This window comes from Mustela putorius, unplaced genomic scaffold, assembly GCF_011764305.1.
Source record: "Mustela putorius furo isolate JIRA1106 unplaced genomic scaffold, ASM1176430v1.1 tig00000867_pilon_pilon_pilon, whole genome shotgun sequence".
NCBI classification, from domain to species: Eukaryota; Metazoa; Chordata; class Mammalia; order Carnivora; family Mustelidae; genus Mustela; species Mustela putorius.
The window spans coordinates 2,571,483-2,587,328 of record NW_025421501.1 but is presented as its reverse complement, the minus strand read 5'-3'; the positions used below and the strand labels follow the sequence as shown (position 1 = coordinate 2,587,328).

At 45.0% G+C, this 15,846-nt stretch overlaps 1 long non-coding RNA gene and 1 pseudogene across 1 annotated transcript; one reads left to right on the top strand and one right to left on the bottom strand.

Annotated features, from left to right (window-relative positions):
- Window positions 1-3,251: 3,251 nt before the first annotated feature.
- LOC123393465 lies at window positions 3,252-3,490 on the bottom strand (annotated as a pseudogene).
- Window positions 3,491-13,656: 10,166 nt separating this feature from the next.
- On the top strand, window positions 13,657-15,846 carry UBB. The gene is made up of 2 exons (XR_001177426.2): window positions 13,657-13,809; window positions 14,759-15,846. It is a non-coding gene; the product is annotated as a ubiquitin B (long non-coding RNA).

Sequence of the window (15,846 nt, the reverse complement as noted above, 5' to 3'; positions counted from 1 at the left end):
GTTTTAGAGTCTCATTTGCAAATATATCACCCATATTTGGATGGGCAGGTTGACTTGATTCTGATTCATCAATATCTCATGGATTACATTTGTGGTGTCATAAGAAATTTACCTAACCCAGGTCACAAAAGCTTTTTACTTTCTTCCAGAAGGGGGCGCCTGGGTGGCTCAGTGGGTTAAGCCGCTGCCTTCGGCTCAGGTCATGATCTCAGGGTCCTGGAATGGAGCCCCGAGTTGGGCTCTCTGCTCAGCAAGGAGCCCGCTTCCTCCTCTCTCTCCACCTGCCTCTCTGCCTGCTTGTCATCTCTGTCAAATAAATAAATAAAATCTGTAAAAAAAAAACAACCAAAAAAAAAACCTACTTTCTTCCAGAAGATTTCAAGTTCTCATTACATTTAGGTCTACGATCCGTCTTGAGTTATTTCCGGTGCGAGAGCAAGGTCTCTTTGCTTATGGATATCCAGTTGCTCCAAAATATTCCTATTCCTTCAAAAAATATTCCTATTCCTTCAAAATAATCCTTTCTTAAAAAAAAAAAAAAGATTTATGGGATGCCTGGGTGGCTCAGTCACTTAAGTGTCTGCCTTTGGCTCAGGTAATGATCTCAGGGTTCTGGGATTGAGCCCCACATCTGGCTCCTTGCTCAGCGGGGAGCCTGCCTCTCCCTCTGCCTGCGGCTCCCCCTGCTTGTGCTCTCTCTCTGTCTCTCTAATAAATAAATAAATAAAATCTATAAAATAAGTAAAGGACATTTATTTATCTGAGACAGAGCATGAGCTAGGGGAAGGGCAGAGGGACAAGCCAATTCCCTACCGAGTGGGGAGCCCGATATGGGGCTCCACACAGGGTTCAACCTGAACCGAAGTCAGAGGCTTAACCCCCTGAGGCACCAAGGGAGCCCAACAATCCTTTCTGTAAAGGCTGCTTTTAGGCAACAGTCTTGAGCAATGGGAAACGAGGTAGAAGGGCCCACAGGGACTGCCAAGCTGAATGCAAACAGGTTAATTGAGTCATAGGCCCTAACCGACCCATGGGCTACTTACGACCAGGCCCAATTACCAATAAAGGAAAAATTCCAGATGATTCCATATTCCCTCACTCTGCCCTATCACTGGGGCCCCTCATGACTGCCTCGTGGCAGACGGTTTCTCCTTTGCTGTCCCGTCGTCCAGTGCAGATTATTCAATAAACTTCTATGTCCTTTGTTTGACCTGAGTGAACTATTTCAGGGCCTGTACCACCAATCTTTGCCAGATCAGGATGCCTCACACTTTCTCCATTAAATTTCCTCGGAGCCTTTGGTGAAAATCAGTTGCTAATAAATGCAAAGATCTGGGGTGCCTAGCTGGCTCAGGACGAAGAGCTTACAACTCTTGATCTTGTGGTTGTGAGTTCCAGCCCCATCTGGAAGGATTATTGAAAAAAAGTACTAAACTATTTTTTTTAATGGAAAGATCTATCTCTGGACTTCATTCTGTTACATTAATCTATTATTCCCATCCTTATGCCAACAACACAGTCTTGATTAACTGAGTGTTTATAGTAAGCGTCCAGTCAGGTAAGGACTCCAACTCTGTTCATTTTTGGCTATTCTAGGTCCTTTCAGTTTCCATATAAACTTTATGATCAGCTCACCAATTCCTAACTTTTAAAAGCCTGCTGGGGTCAGGGCCCCTGGGTGGCTCATTCGGTTAAGCATTTGCCCTCAGCTCGGGTCATGATCTCGGAGTCCTGGGATTGTGCCCTCATTGGGCTCCCTGCTGAGCAGGAAGTCTGCTTCTCCCTCTTGCTCCTGCTTGTGCTCCCTTCTCTCTCTCAAATAAATAAATAAATAAAATCTTTAAAAAATAAAAAAAGGGGGGGCACCTGGGTGGCTCAGTGGGTTAAAGCCTCTGCCTTCAGCTCAGGTCATGATCCCAGAGTCCTGGGATCGAGCCCCGCATCCAGCCCCACATCTGGCTCTCTGCTCAGCAGGGAGCCTGCTTCCTCCTCTCTCTCTGCCTGCCTCTCTGCCTGCTTGTGATCTCTGTCTGTCAAATAAATAAATAAAATCTTTAAAAAAAAAAAAGCTTGCTGGGATTGCATTGGACCTATAGATAAATTTGGGGAGAATTGTCATCTTAATGTTGAACACTTCAATTTGTAAACGTTTGAGCAAATTAATAGATTTTTCTTTCCTTATTCTTATTCCAGCTTGTTTAGGGGCTGATGAGTATGGTTTACTGGGCTATAACCATCCCTGTTTTCAGTCCTCACTTCAATAGAGGCCTAAAATTGAAGTTTGGTTTTATTATTTAAGGAAAAAAAAAAAAAAGGTCAGTTTCCTTTTCCTCTGGATCACTTTCTTGTTTTTTAGTCCTGTGGTTTCTTGGGAGCATTATGGGGCCTGAACCCCCACTGGTCCCCTTAATAACTGGCCTTTTTTTATATTTCTTGAGGCTTCCCTCAGAGTCCTATGTACTCCATATTAATTCATTCAACCAGGAACCAAGGAATTTTATGTCTGCAGTACTGTGGACGAATGCTGTGGGCCAAAGGCAGGCCACTCCCAAGATGAGCCACAATGACCTGTCCATTATTTTCATTTGAAAACAATCAAGGTCCAAAAGACTCAGGAAGAAACTTTGACCTACACCCCCCCCCCCCCGCACCCACGAACAAATGCCTAAAAAGAATTTAGATAAAGGGCCTGTATTAAACAGATTTTTTTTTTAATTTAAATTTATTTTTCAGAGAGAGAGCACAAACAGGGGAAGTGGCAGGCAGAGGGAGAAGCAGGCTCCCAGCTGAGCAAGGAGCCTGACGTGGAACTTGATCCCAGGACCCCAGGACCACGACCTGAGCTGAAGGCAGACACCCAACCGACTGAGCCACCCAGGAGCCCCTGAACTGATCTAAGAGACTTATCTGCTTCAGGCAAACCTCCTTTTCCAAGCTTTTCCTTTCACCTTCCTGCTAATGCCTTCTTCTCCTTTGCACTCCCAGACTCCCGCCTCCATCCTGAGCTCAGGATGATGGATGGAAATGCCTCATTTTGCCTGACGGTCTTGGGAATTTCATGTCGGCGTGGATTCCCCGTGAGCATAACTAAATTTTATTTTCTCCTGTTAATCTGTTTCGGTTAAATTTATTTATTTTTATTTTTTGGACGGTCACCCATCTGCCTTTATTGGAAGCAGCGGGTGGGACACTTCCAGTAACAGTAAAAAAATTAATTTATAAAAGCGGGAGTTCAGTGAAGTCGTCTGGTTGGAACCCTTGGGAGCTCATACGTAGATGCCAACCCAGAGCAGCAGGAAGAGGACTCCAAAGCCCATGAAGATCGAGGCCACCAAGGAGATGAGGACTTGTGTACTTGGTGGAGGTGACCACATAAAGGAAGAACCAGGAGGTAAAGAACATGCCAGTTGCCAACAGCACCGCAGTCAGATGGGGGAAGACAGCAGGGTTCACTGGACCTGGTGTGTCTGCTCATGACCTCAAGCTCCATTTTTGCCAGACACTGGTTCATCCACCACTCCGCCACCGGAATTTGGGTAAATTTAATTCTTAGTCCAGCTGGAGCCTTGGATAGTGGAAAAATGTCTTCCTCCCCAAGGAGGTGAGAAAAAGGGAAGGAATAGCACACACCCCGCAATGAGCATGAACTTGGCTGGTCCGCCAGATGGAAGGAAGGTTGTCAGGGCAGGATTAACGGGACTGAAGGGGATGTGGAGGCGGTTGAAGTGGAGAGAGAGGTATGTATGAATTGACCGTGCTGGGCTTATAGGCCATGGTAAGGAATCTGGAGTTTACTGTAGGTGTAATAGGAAGCAGAGGAGTGACCGGCCGTGAGTGATATAATTCGAATTCCTAGATTCTTCAACCAAGGACCGTGCCCACTCTGATTTTACTGTCCTTGACTTGGGGCTGGGAGGCTTGAATGCAGAAGAGGCATCAGAAAAACCATCTCCAATATGGCTAGGGAGTCCAACAACGGTGAGATCGTAGACGCCTCCCAATAAACAATGAGACCTCAAAGCCTGTGGTTACCTACATGGGTATCAGCCCACACTGGGGCTGTGTGTCTGAGCTAGGAGGTTTGAACTTCACCTTGACATCCTGGTGAATCCAACTCAAGGGTCTTCCCAAGGAAAACTTTCCCACTCCTACCAGCTATGGCTGGTATGTCCAGCAATATGGGGGTATGTCACCCCCATTTCTTATAAGCTCCTCTACTACAGTGTTTCTCATATGGTGTTGGAGTCATTTACAGCTACTTGAGGAAAGACACCAAGTTGTTTAACTGTGCTGTATGCTGGGGTCACAGATGACTGGTTGGGTGAATATCTATGGGATTATGATTAAAGACAACCTTAAGTATGAGGAAATTTGGGGGTGCCTGGGTGGCTCAGTGGTTTAAAGCCTCTGCCTTCGGCTCGGGTCATGATCCCGGGGTTCTGGGATCGAGCCCCGCATCGGGCTCTCTGCTCAGCGGGGAGCCTGCTTCCTCCTCTCTCTCTGTCTGCCTCTCTGCCTACTTGTGATCTCTGTCTGTCAAATAAATAAATAAAATATTTTAAAAAAAAAAAAAAAGTATGAGGAAATTTGGATTGTTTCTGGAGCAATTATTTGCAGTCCCATTCTTACAAAGACTGCTTTTGACAAAGCATTGACAGTGCATATATGGCCCAGCTCCATCCAAATATAATGTTTTCTTTGTTCCAAGCCACACCATCCGAGATCTTGGATCAGCTGGGTTGGACCCTCCCAGATCAGCGAGACTCGAGTCTCTCCATCAAGGACCAGCACAGGTAATCACTGTAGTAAAATTCTCTTTTTCTTTCCAGCTGTGATATAATCGACAAATAATATCGCGTGAGTTTAAGACATACAATGTGATGACTTACGATGATCAAGATGATTTCAGATTTACTCTCAGCAACTTTTAAGTGTACAATAGAGTATCGTTAACTTTAGTCAACATGTTCCACATTAGACAGAACCCCAGAACTTCTCTGTCTTAGGGCAGCAGAATTCTGGATTCTCTCCCCTGGAGGGATGTAAGAGAGAGCATTATCCATTTGCCACAGATTACACCTATATTAGACATTTGTCTAAGAACAAGTTCTGTTTCTCTTGAACAAATCAGTCTGTCTGGATTTTAGGGACAGTGTGACATATGCCTAATCATGTTTTTCTCTTTGCTTTGGCCACTTAGGAAGCTTAGAACCTGATCTGTAGCCTTTATCTAGTAACCATTAAAGGACCCCTGGAGACCATCAGCACAGAGATTCAGAGGGCTCTAGACTTTGGCAAACCTGGGTTGAAATCTCACTTCTGCCACTCCTAGCCATGTGACTAGAGGCCACTTACCTGTTTTTTTCCCCAGGAGTATGTAAAAACAGACACAATCACAGTATTTACTTTGGGAAGTTATTTTGTTGGTAAGATTAGGGCATACAGTGATAAACATAGGGCCTGGCACAACTATCAACAAAATCGTAATCCTTTCACTCGAAGTTAACCAGTTGTGTGTGCTCTAAGGTGAAGCAACACACATACGTTTCCCACCTCAGAAATGTGTAAATTACTTTGATTCGCCATTTTAAAAAATCTGCTATCTATACCCTTTTCTAGAGGTATAATTAAGAGGCTCCAGAAAACACCGTAGTGATCATTAAATCTGCATATGGACGGTTCTTCCTCTCAAGACACACACGGCATAGCAAGGGAGCGTATCTTACATGTCTCACAGGATTAAGAAAACATGGAAAGGAGCACGTCCTGATCAGGCATTCGTTACTTAGGGTGACCCTTGGTCACTGGTCATCATACCCTTGTTACTATTCACGTCTTCTGATATGTCCTCTGACAACAGACCTGTTTGGATTCAAAGGGAAGTTCTTAATTCCACAGTAATTAAGGAACCTGTTCTTTACCTTCCTTCTGGGGTCAAATAAATTCAAAGAGAGAAGATCTATTAGGGTGACACTAATGTCTGAAACATTAACATAATAAGTCTCAAACCGGGTAAATACATCTTTGTATTTTATAAAAGGAGACTGTAACATTTTTTTTTTCTTTTTTAAAAAGATTTATTTGACAGAGACAGACACAGTGAGAGAAGGAACACAGCAGTGGGAGTGGGAGAGGGAGGAGCAGACTTCCCACCCAGCAGGGAGCCAAACACGGGCTCCATCCCAGAACCCTGGGATTAGCACCTGAGCCAAAGGCAGATGCTTACGACTGAGCCACTGGCGCCCCTGTAACATTTATCTTTTAAGAACCATTTTTAATCTTTTTTTAATTGCTGGAATCAGTCTCCTTTCACTTCCTGAGACATCTTTGTGCTCTTTAAGGATTTACCTGAGCTATCTCACGGATTTGCTCTGCCAGATGTTTGCTTAATTTAACTTTATTATAGCTTTACTGAGGAATAAATGATGCACGATAAATTGTACTAAATTATTTAAACTCTATAAATCGGTAAGTTTGGATATGAGACAAGCACCAAAATCAAGATAGTAAACATTTCCCTCGCCCTCCCAGAGTTTTTCCTGCCTTTCTTTTTTATTTTTAAGATTTTATTTATTTGACAGAGAGAGACACAGAGGGAGGGAACACAAGCAGTGGGGAGTGGGAGAGGGATAAGCAGGCTTCCCACCTAGCAGGGAGCCCGATGCGGGCCTCGATCCCAGAACCCCGGGATCATGACCTGATCGGAAGACAGCCGCTTAAGGACGGAGCCACCCAGGTGCCCTCTCCTGCCTTTCATAACCCATCCCACCTCACTCCTTCTTCCTGCCTCCATCCCAAATTGATCATTGATCTGCTTTTCCTCTTGATAGATTAGTTTGCATTTTCCAGAATTATCTTGAGATTCGTCCATGTTCTTATGTGTCTACATGGTTCATTTCTTTTTATTTCTGAGTAGTAGTCCATTGTATGGCTATACTACAGTTTTTCTCATCAAATGAATTTACGTAATTGTCTCTCTCCATACAATATGGGGGGGGGACTGTCTGGAAAAACAACGAAAGCAAAACACTAAACCTGTGGCCCACCTCTAGCAAAAGGACAGACTTTAATGCCAGCATGTTCTATACTCATCTCATTAATTTATTTATTAATTAATTTATTTTTTTAAAAGATTTTATTTATGTGACAGAGATGACAAGTAGGCAGAGAGGCAGGCAGAGAGAGAGGAAGGGAAGCAGGCCGCTGAGCAGAGAGCCCGACGCGGGGCTCGATCCCAGGACCCTGAGATCATGACCGGAGCCGAAGGCAGAGGCTTTAACCTACTGAGCCACCCGAGCGCCCCTCATCTCACTAATTTAATTTTCTCTTCTTTCTTCTTTTGTTGTAAGTTCCCACATTCTCTTATCTTTTAATTTTGTCACGTACATTTAAGTCAGTCATCTCGGTTCTTTTCTGAAGTAAGGATCAAGTACAACTAAATAATGTCCAGTTTTTTATTTGATTTTACCACTTCTTCCTGTTTTCTTTAGGGATGCTGGATTTTGTTGACTTGATCTACTTACTTACAGATGTTCATCATTTCCTGCATAGACAGCTGCCACCATCTCCGGAGTCCTGGTCTCTGAGCTCATCTCCCTTCTGTTCACCTGCTATGATGTCACCAGACTATCATTCTACAGAAGAAATCTGATCATGTCATTCCCACACAAAACACCTACCCAAGGAATCTAAAGTCCTTGGCATGATAAGGCAACTCATTAGTCACTCATTCTTTCAACAAATATTTACTGGGCACTGATTATGTATCAGGCTCTATGCTGGCTGGCTCCGTTTGGAGACATGGTGATAAATTGGAGAGATGTGGCCTGTACCATCATGGAATTTATATTCTAGCATGGAGACAAACAGATTTTTTTAAAATGTGCGCAATATGATGATAAACCGAGTAAACATGAAATTGTTATTAAGTAACCAGGGTGCTGTGACTGAGTTCTGAGAGCAAGGGTGGATGGCAGAGGTGGCCCCTTTGAGGGGGTGACATTTATTTTTTTATTTAAAGATTTTTATTTATTTTTTGACAGACAGAGATCACAAGTAGGCAGAGAGGTAGACAGAGAGAGAGGGAGGAGGAAGCAGGCTCCCCGCTGAACAGAGAGCCTGATGCGGGGCTCTATCCCAGGACCCAGGAATCACGACCTGAGCCAAAGGCAGAGGCTTTAACCCACTGAGCCATCCAGGTGCTCCGAGGAGGTGATATTTATAGTGCTTGAATTATGACAAAGAAATGGCCATGGGAAAGGCTCTTGGCCAGGGAAACAGTGCAAAGGTCCAGAAGTGGGAGAAAGCTTGGATGGCCAGCATGGCGGAAGGGACAGAAGTTGCTGGACAGTTGAGTTCTGCCTGCTTCTCCAGCCTCATTTCCCAAACCATGGACCTACATGTAGGCACCCTAAATCCCAGACATGCACAGCTACCCCACTCTTTCTTCAACGTGCCATGCCTTCTCATTTTGCACCTGCTCCCTCCTGATGAACCTACTCCTGGTGACTGGGTTTCTAAATAATACCTCCAACAAAACCTTTGGCTTCCTCTCCTACCCTCCTCCAGGCACCAGACTGTTCCTTCCTCCTCTGGGCCTTCCTAGAAGTCTGTATGTACTTCCAGTTTTTTTATATAGCTAGCATTTCCTGAGTGCTTTCTATACGGCAGGCACTATTCCAAGCACTTTACCTGTATACTCCACTTTATGAGGCAGGTCCGTTTATAATCCTCAAAACATCAATGAGCAAGAAATTATTACTGACTCTACGATACAGATGAAGAAACAGAGGCCCAGAGAAGTGACATCATTCATCCCCAGTTACACAATGAGGAAACAGCAGTCAGGATTCCAACCCAGACAGTACAGCTTATATTTTAACCACAAAGGCCTTTTGCCTTTCAAGATTGAGAACAGTGGCTAACACTCATGAAGCTCTCCCTATGTGCCAGGCTTCCCAACTCTTGTCGTGCATGAACTTACTGCACCCTACAACTCTCTGAGGTAGACACTAAGTCCTCACCAACCCCCTCACTGGCACTGAGACCAGAACTTTCTTGGGTGGAGCCCAGGTCCTGTCCCAGTCAATAATCCCAATGTTTCCTACACCCAGAAATTGCTGAACAAATGTCTGTTCATGGATGAATGAACTAGCAGACCCAGTGTTTTTTTTTTTCTTGACTCACAAATCAAGAGCATACAGTGCCCAGAAACAGTTGCTTGGAGAAAATTATTATAATGGAATATAAATATGTTGTAGTAAATATATACCTATGAGAACTGACTAATATAAGGGCTAACTTCACATGCATATTTGCTGCATTTTCAAATGTGAGGTAGGGTAATTCCTTTATATTTCAGAGATTGTATTATATATCAGAAGATGTACTAACCGACCAAAATGGGGCAAAGAGCTGCTTCCAAGACAGCTCCCACAATAAATCTGATGTGTGTTGAAGTGTTCTCACAGCTCACAAAAACAACACATCAACTTATAAAACCATCTCCATCTTTTGTCTAGCTATTATTCTTTGACTTGACAGCAAATAAGTTTCACTTATTAGACACAATGAAGAAAAGTTTAAAATGTCATTGAGGAGGGTGGCTCAGTGGGTTAAAGCCTCTGCCTTCGGCTCAAGTCATGATCCCAGGGTCCAGGGACCGAGCCACGAATCGGGCTTTCTGCTCCGCGGAGAGCCTGTTTCCTCCTCTTTCTCTGCCTACATCTCTGCCTACTTGTGATCTCTGTCTGTCAAATAAATAAATAAAATCTTTAAAAAAATAAAATAAAATAAATAAAATGTCATTGAGGGGCACCTGGGTGGCTCAGTTGTTAAGCATCTGCCTTCAGCTCAGGTCATGATCTTGGGGTCCTGGGATTGAGCCCCATGTTGACTCCCTGCTCAGAGGGGCATCTGCTTCTCTTCTCCCTCCAACCCTCCCCAACTCTTGTGCACTCACTCTCTCAAATAAATATTTTAAAAATAAAAATAATAAATCAGTAGGGAAATGCAAATCAAAACCACAGTAAGATATCACCTCACACCCATTAGTAACAAATATTGGTAGGATGTGGAGAAATTGGAACCCTTGTACATGGCTTGTGGTTATGTAAAATGGTGCAACCATTATGGAAAACTTAAAAACAGAATTACTATAAAAACTTAAAACAGAATTACCATATAATCCAGCAATCCTGCTTCTGAGTATATATCCAAAAGAATTAAAAGCAGGATCTTTCAGAGAGATATTTGCACAGCCATATTCATTGCAACATTTTTCACAATAGCCAAGAGGTGGAAGAGACCCAAATATCCACAGACAGATAAGTAGATACACACAATGTGGTATATACATACAATGGACTATTAGCCTTAAAAAACAAATTTGTCACATGTATGGATGAACCCTGAAGGCATTATACTAAATGAAATAAGCCAGTTGCCAAGTGAAAACAAATACTATACGAATCCACTTTTATAAGGTATCTAAAGTGGTCAAAATCATAGAAACAGAAGGTAGAACAGTGGTTACCAGGGCCTGGGGGCAGGGAGAAATGGGGAGTAGTTGTTAAGTGGATACAGGGTTTCAGCTTTGAGAGATGACTCTATGGGCCCCCCCACCCCCCACCCCCCGGGGTGGCTCAGTCAGTTGAGCGTCTGCTTTTTGCTCAGGTCCTGATCCCAGTGATCATGCCTCGCATTGGGTTCCCTGCTTAATAGAAGAGCCTGCTTCTCCCTCTGCTGCTTCCCCTCCCTGCTTGTGCTCTCTGTCAATGAATAAAATTTTTTTTAAAAGTTGAAAAAATTCTAGAAATCTACAAGTCACAGTAATGTGAAATATAATTAATACTACTTAACTGTACACTTAAAACTGGAAAGAGGATAAGTTTTATAGTATGCTGGTTTTTTTTTGCCGGGGGTGGGGGAGCTAAAGCAAGTAACAAAATGTTTGGATTTAATAAAGTTGGGTGTTGGCTATGTGGTTGGTTATATTTATTATCTCCAACTTTCATTTATGTAATATTCCATAGTAAACATTTTTTTAAAATATATTTATTTATTTATTATTTGACAGAGATCACAAGTAGCAGAGAGGCAGAGAAAGAGAGAGGAGGAAGCAGGTGGGGCTCAATCCCAGGACTCTGAGCCCATGACCTGAGCCGAAGGCAGAGGCTTTAACCCATTGAGCCACCCAGGCGCCCCATAGTAAACATTTTAAAGTAGCTATGTTTTATTAGACAGATTTCATAATTTTAAGGCCCAAATGTAAAGACAATACAGACTTTCTCCCTGTGTTCATGTGGACATTCAATAACAGTTTCTAACTTGCTGGTAATGAATCAGGAGTTTCATAATTCTATTGAAATAAATAGCCAAACGAGGAAATGACAAACCACTTATTAACTCTGTATTTTAAATATCAGATGATAATGTCAAGAAAACAACTGTGAATTTATCATTGGAAGCACAGTTTTCGCACAGATTTTTATTAAAAGACATCTAGCCAAGTGAAATTACTTAGAATCTTTGTTTTTTTTCCAAAGGAACTGCCTACGCAAAAAAACATTTTCTCTGTGGAAAATTAACTCTGGTTTTTAGCTTTGTATTTTGGTGCCTGAGGCTGTCACTAAATTGGGGTGCCCCCCCCCTGTTGAACAAAGGTAAAACTGCATAACATTCACTGAACATGTATTGAACACAATGCCAGGTATTGTGCTAAAATATCAAATTCCTGGTCTTTGGGATTTTGTCATTCTATTCTCTAATTTGTTTACAAATCATCTTTTACAATTCACTGCCGGAAATTACATTATGACTAAAATGTTCACTTATAAACAGACCATAAAAAATTCACCTTGTTTTACAAGGACACCACTTGTTTTCCTTCTGAAAACATTTTGCTCTGTTGAGGTTACCAAATGCCCCACTTTGGGAAAACATTAAACCAGAAAGCTGTATGACTAACTTGGTTCTGGCAATTGCTAGAACCCCCCAAATGATGTCATCCTATCCGTCAGGAGCTCTCCGTTCTAGATTATTCTACCACCCAAACTCAATGACTCAGGAGAAGCTGCCAGTTCGTGACACAAACTCAGACTCATTCTAAGTTCAACAAAAAACAAATAAAAAAATTTAAAAATGTTCATCATCGACCTCCAAATCCAAAATTAATTTAAAGAAACATTTTTATCTGTTATTCTAGTAAACAGACCTTACCCAGTTTTAGTTCATTTAACTTAAGCTGTTGTCAAACTCGTCATTTACCTGTCTATACTGTTAACTCACGGACACCGTTTTGGAAAAGGACGCTTAGAAACGCTGTATTTTAATGACTGACGACCTTTTCTGAGGGGTATTGTCGTTGATTTGCATTAACGTGCTCATCTGCAGACTACCCTCACTTAGGGAGGTTGGTTATTGCGCCACAAACAACCCTCTGCTTGTTTATTTCCACCCCCAGCTCCATGACTCAGACTCGGGGCCACGTGTCACCCAGACCCAACGCCCCTGCCTTAGTGGCGTTCCTCGGGTTATCTCCTTGCGGGACATGGGGCCACACCCACGGCGTAGGGAAACCAGCTAGAGGGGTCGTAGCTGGGAAATGCCACCTTACAGGGTCGCACGTATAGAGGAAAAACACTACTTTCTTGTACACGAATTCCTCGTCTCCCAAAGCGGGTTTTCGGCTTCCCGATCCGCAGCTCTCTTTTTCCCCCCAAACCAGAGTTCGGGGAAACAGCAAGGAGGTGAAAGAGACTGCAGGTTTCTGCCCACCGTCGTGGTCACCGGGGGCCCGAGCAGAGTCCCTCTGGGCCTCCTTGGAGGGGGGCGGGGTGGGGGACGGAAGGAGGCCGGCCCCCCACCCCACATGTCCCGACCCTAGAGTCTAGCGTACGGATTCTCCTCGGGGACTGAAAAAGACAAAAGCATTCTGACTCTAAAAAAAAGTCGCATTAAAGCTCCTTCATTCTGCTATAACCAACGGCGAAAAATGAAACCAGCCCGTACGGGCTCGCGTTAAGATGGGGGTGGGAAGGTGTGCTTCCGCTGCAGACACTGATAAAACACAGCGGCGTGCCGCGCCGCTCCTGAGCGCCTCCGAACCCGAACCGGGGTGCCCCCGCCCCCGGGAAAGTCGCTGCGGAAGACCCTTTTCCCCACCTAACGCGGGAAAAACCCAAGACTTAGAGGGGTTTGGGATTTCGGAGGCGGGAGCAAACTACCCCTCCTCCCCAACCGGCCGGAAGTACCCCTCTCTCTCAATGGCGCGCCTCTGTGGCGCACGCGCACTGAGTTACTTAGCAACGTCGTCGCCAACCCACCCAGTTTGGAGCCCAGCAACAACCGAGCCGCCGCGTATCCCACCAATCAGCGCCGGCCTCGCCTTCACCCGCTTCACCAATCAGTGCCGGCGCTGCAAGGAAGTTTCGAGAGCTTTCGAGGAAGGTCCCCTAACTCAAATCCATCCGCCAGATAATTTTCCTACTTTTTTCCCAAGGGAGGATAAGGGTCGCCTGGAAGAGAGGGGAGCTGACTTTTCAGGGTTTTTTCTTCGGCTCTGAGGAACTTGGGGCTCAGTGGAAGGGCCTAATCGGGCCGCGGGAGGTGGGGCCGCGCGAACTACTTTCAGCCGCGTACGGACACGGCGGCTACGTAGGTAGTGATGAGTCACGCAACAGACGCTGCATAAATTTCAGCCCCGCGGAGCCGCCAGCGTTCAGGAGCGGCTGGCATTGTCGGGTGTGGGTGTCTTGGCGTTTGAGTGAGTCGACGTGATTGCATTCAGTGTCCTTCACTCGCTAACAGGTACTGGCCGGCATCTTTCGAGACCTAGGAGGAGTGGAGAGGGGCTCCAAGCGAGACCAGGCTGACGGATTGGGAGGTGGTGGGGGGCCGCCTCAGGGAAAGGGGTTGGGGGAGGGGAGGGCGAGGTGACGCGGCGCTGCTGCGCCGGGCCTTTCCGGAAGAGTGGGCCTTGTTTACGTGGAGGGAGCGGGGGCGGTTGGCGCGCGCGCCCGCCCACAGAGACCAACCGACACTTAACCAATGGAGATTCCATCGTGTCTGCTTCAGGGGGGGAAGGAGGAAAAGAGGTAGTTTAGTGTGCTTTCCAGAACTGTCTTGAGTTTTGAATCCCCGCGCGGCGAAAGGGTCCCACCTCACTTTTTTCTTAAGACGGTAATTTTTATTTACCGAGATTCGGGTTTGTTGTTTTTTTTTTTTTTTTTTTAAATTCTACGTATCTTCAGGTTTTGGGGAAATTCAAAGGGTGCGGGGGAAGACTAGAAGACTGTAGAGTAATTAAGGTTCTGGATATAAACCTTTGGGGTTTTTTTGTTGTTGTTGTTTCTTGTATTTTTCGTTTAAGTTGAAGCCTTGATTAAATTTTTCATTCAGCGGCTGATTCAGGAATACTACGGGGGGGGGTTGTGAGCGATGTTAACGTGGTTCAAGCACTTGGAAGATGAAGTTAATTGTTCGCTTTGGAGAATGGGTTATAGGTGTGGGTAATAGAAAGAATTTTAAGATTTATTTACTTCAGAGGCGGGTGGGGAGAAGGGGGGAGAATCCCAAGCAGGCTCCATGTTTAGCACAGATCCTGACTCTGCGGGGGCTCTCTCCCACGACTCTGATGATCTAAGTGGGTGTCCTGAGTGAAGACACTTAACCCACTGAGTCACCCAGGCACCCCTCTAATACAAAGATCTTGAGATGTTACGTTTTTTTTTTTCTTTTTTTTTCTCTTAAAATCTAGGTCAAAATGCAGATTTTCGTGAAGACCCTGACCGGCAAGACCATCACCCTGGAGGTGGAGCCCAGTGACACCATCGAGAATGTGAAGGCCAAGATCCAAGACAAAGAGGGCATCCCCCCCGACCAGCAGAGGCTTATCTTTGCTGGCAAGCAGCTGGAAGATGGCCGCACTCTTTCTGATTACAACATCCAGAAAGAGTCCACTCTGCACCTGGTCCTGCGCCTGAGGGGTGGCATGCAGATCTTCGTGAAGACCCTGACTGGCAAGACCATCACTCTGGAGGTGGAGCCTAGTGACACCATCGAAAATGTGAAAGCCAAGATCCAAGATAAGGAGGGCATCCCCCCTGACCAGCAGAGGCTTATCTTTGCTGGGAAGCAGCTGGAAGATGGCCGTACTCTTTCTGATTACAACATCCAGAAAGAATCCACTCTGCATCTGGTCCTTCGGCTGAGAGGTGGCATGCAGATCTTCGTGAAGACCCTGACTGGCAAGACCATCACTCTGGAGGTGGAGCCCAGTGACACCATTGAAAATGTAAAGGCCAAGATCCAAGACAAAGAAGGCATCCCCCCTGACCAGCAGAGGCTTATCTTTGCTGGCAAGCAGTTGGAAGATGGCCGCACTCTTTCTGATTACAACATCCAGAAAGAGTCCACCCTGCACCTGGTCCTGCGCCTGAGGGGTGGCATGCAGATCTTTGTGAAGACCCTGACCGGCAAGACCATCACTCTGGAGGTGGAGCCCAGTGACACCATTGAAAATGTAAAGGCCAAGATCCAAGATAAGGAGGGCATCCCCCCTGACCAGCAGAGGCTTATCTTTGCTGGCAAGCAGCTGGAAGATGGCCGTACTCTTTCTGATTACAACATCCAGAAAGAGTCAACTCTCCACCTGGTTCTCCGTCTGAGGGGTGGCTGTTAATTCTTCAGTTTTGAATTCATAGTGCCCAATGATGGCATTGCTCTGCACTATAGCCATTTTGCCCCAATTTAAGTTTAGAAATTACCAGTTTCAGTAATAACTGAGTTACTGGTTTTCTCAATAGCTGTTCAAAATGTTAATAAAAGTTTCGTTGCATGGTAGCA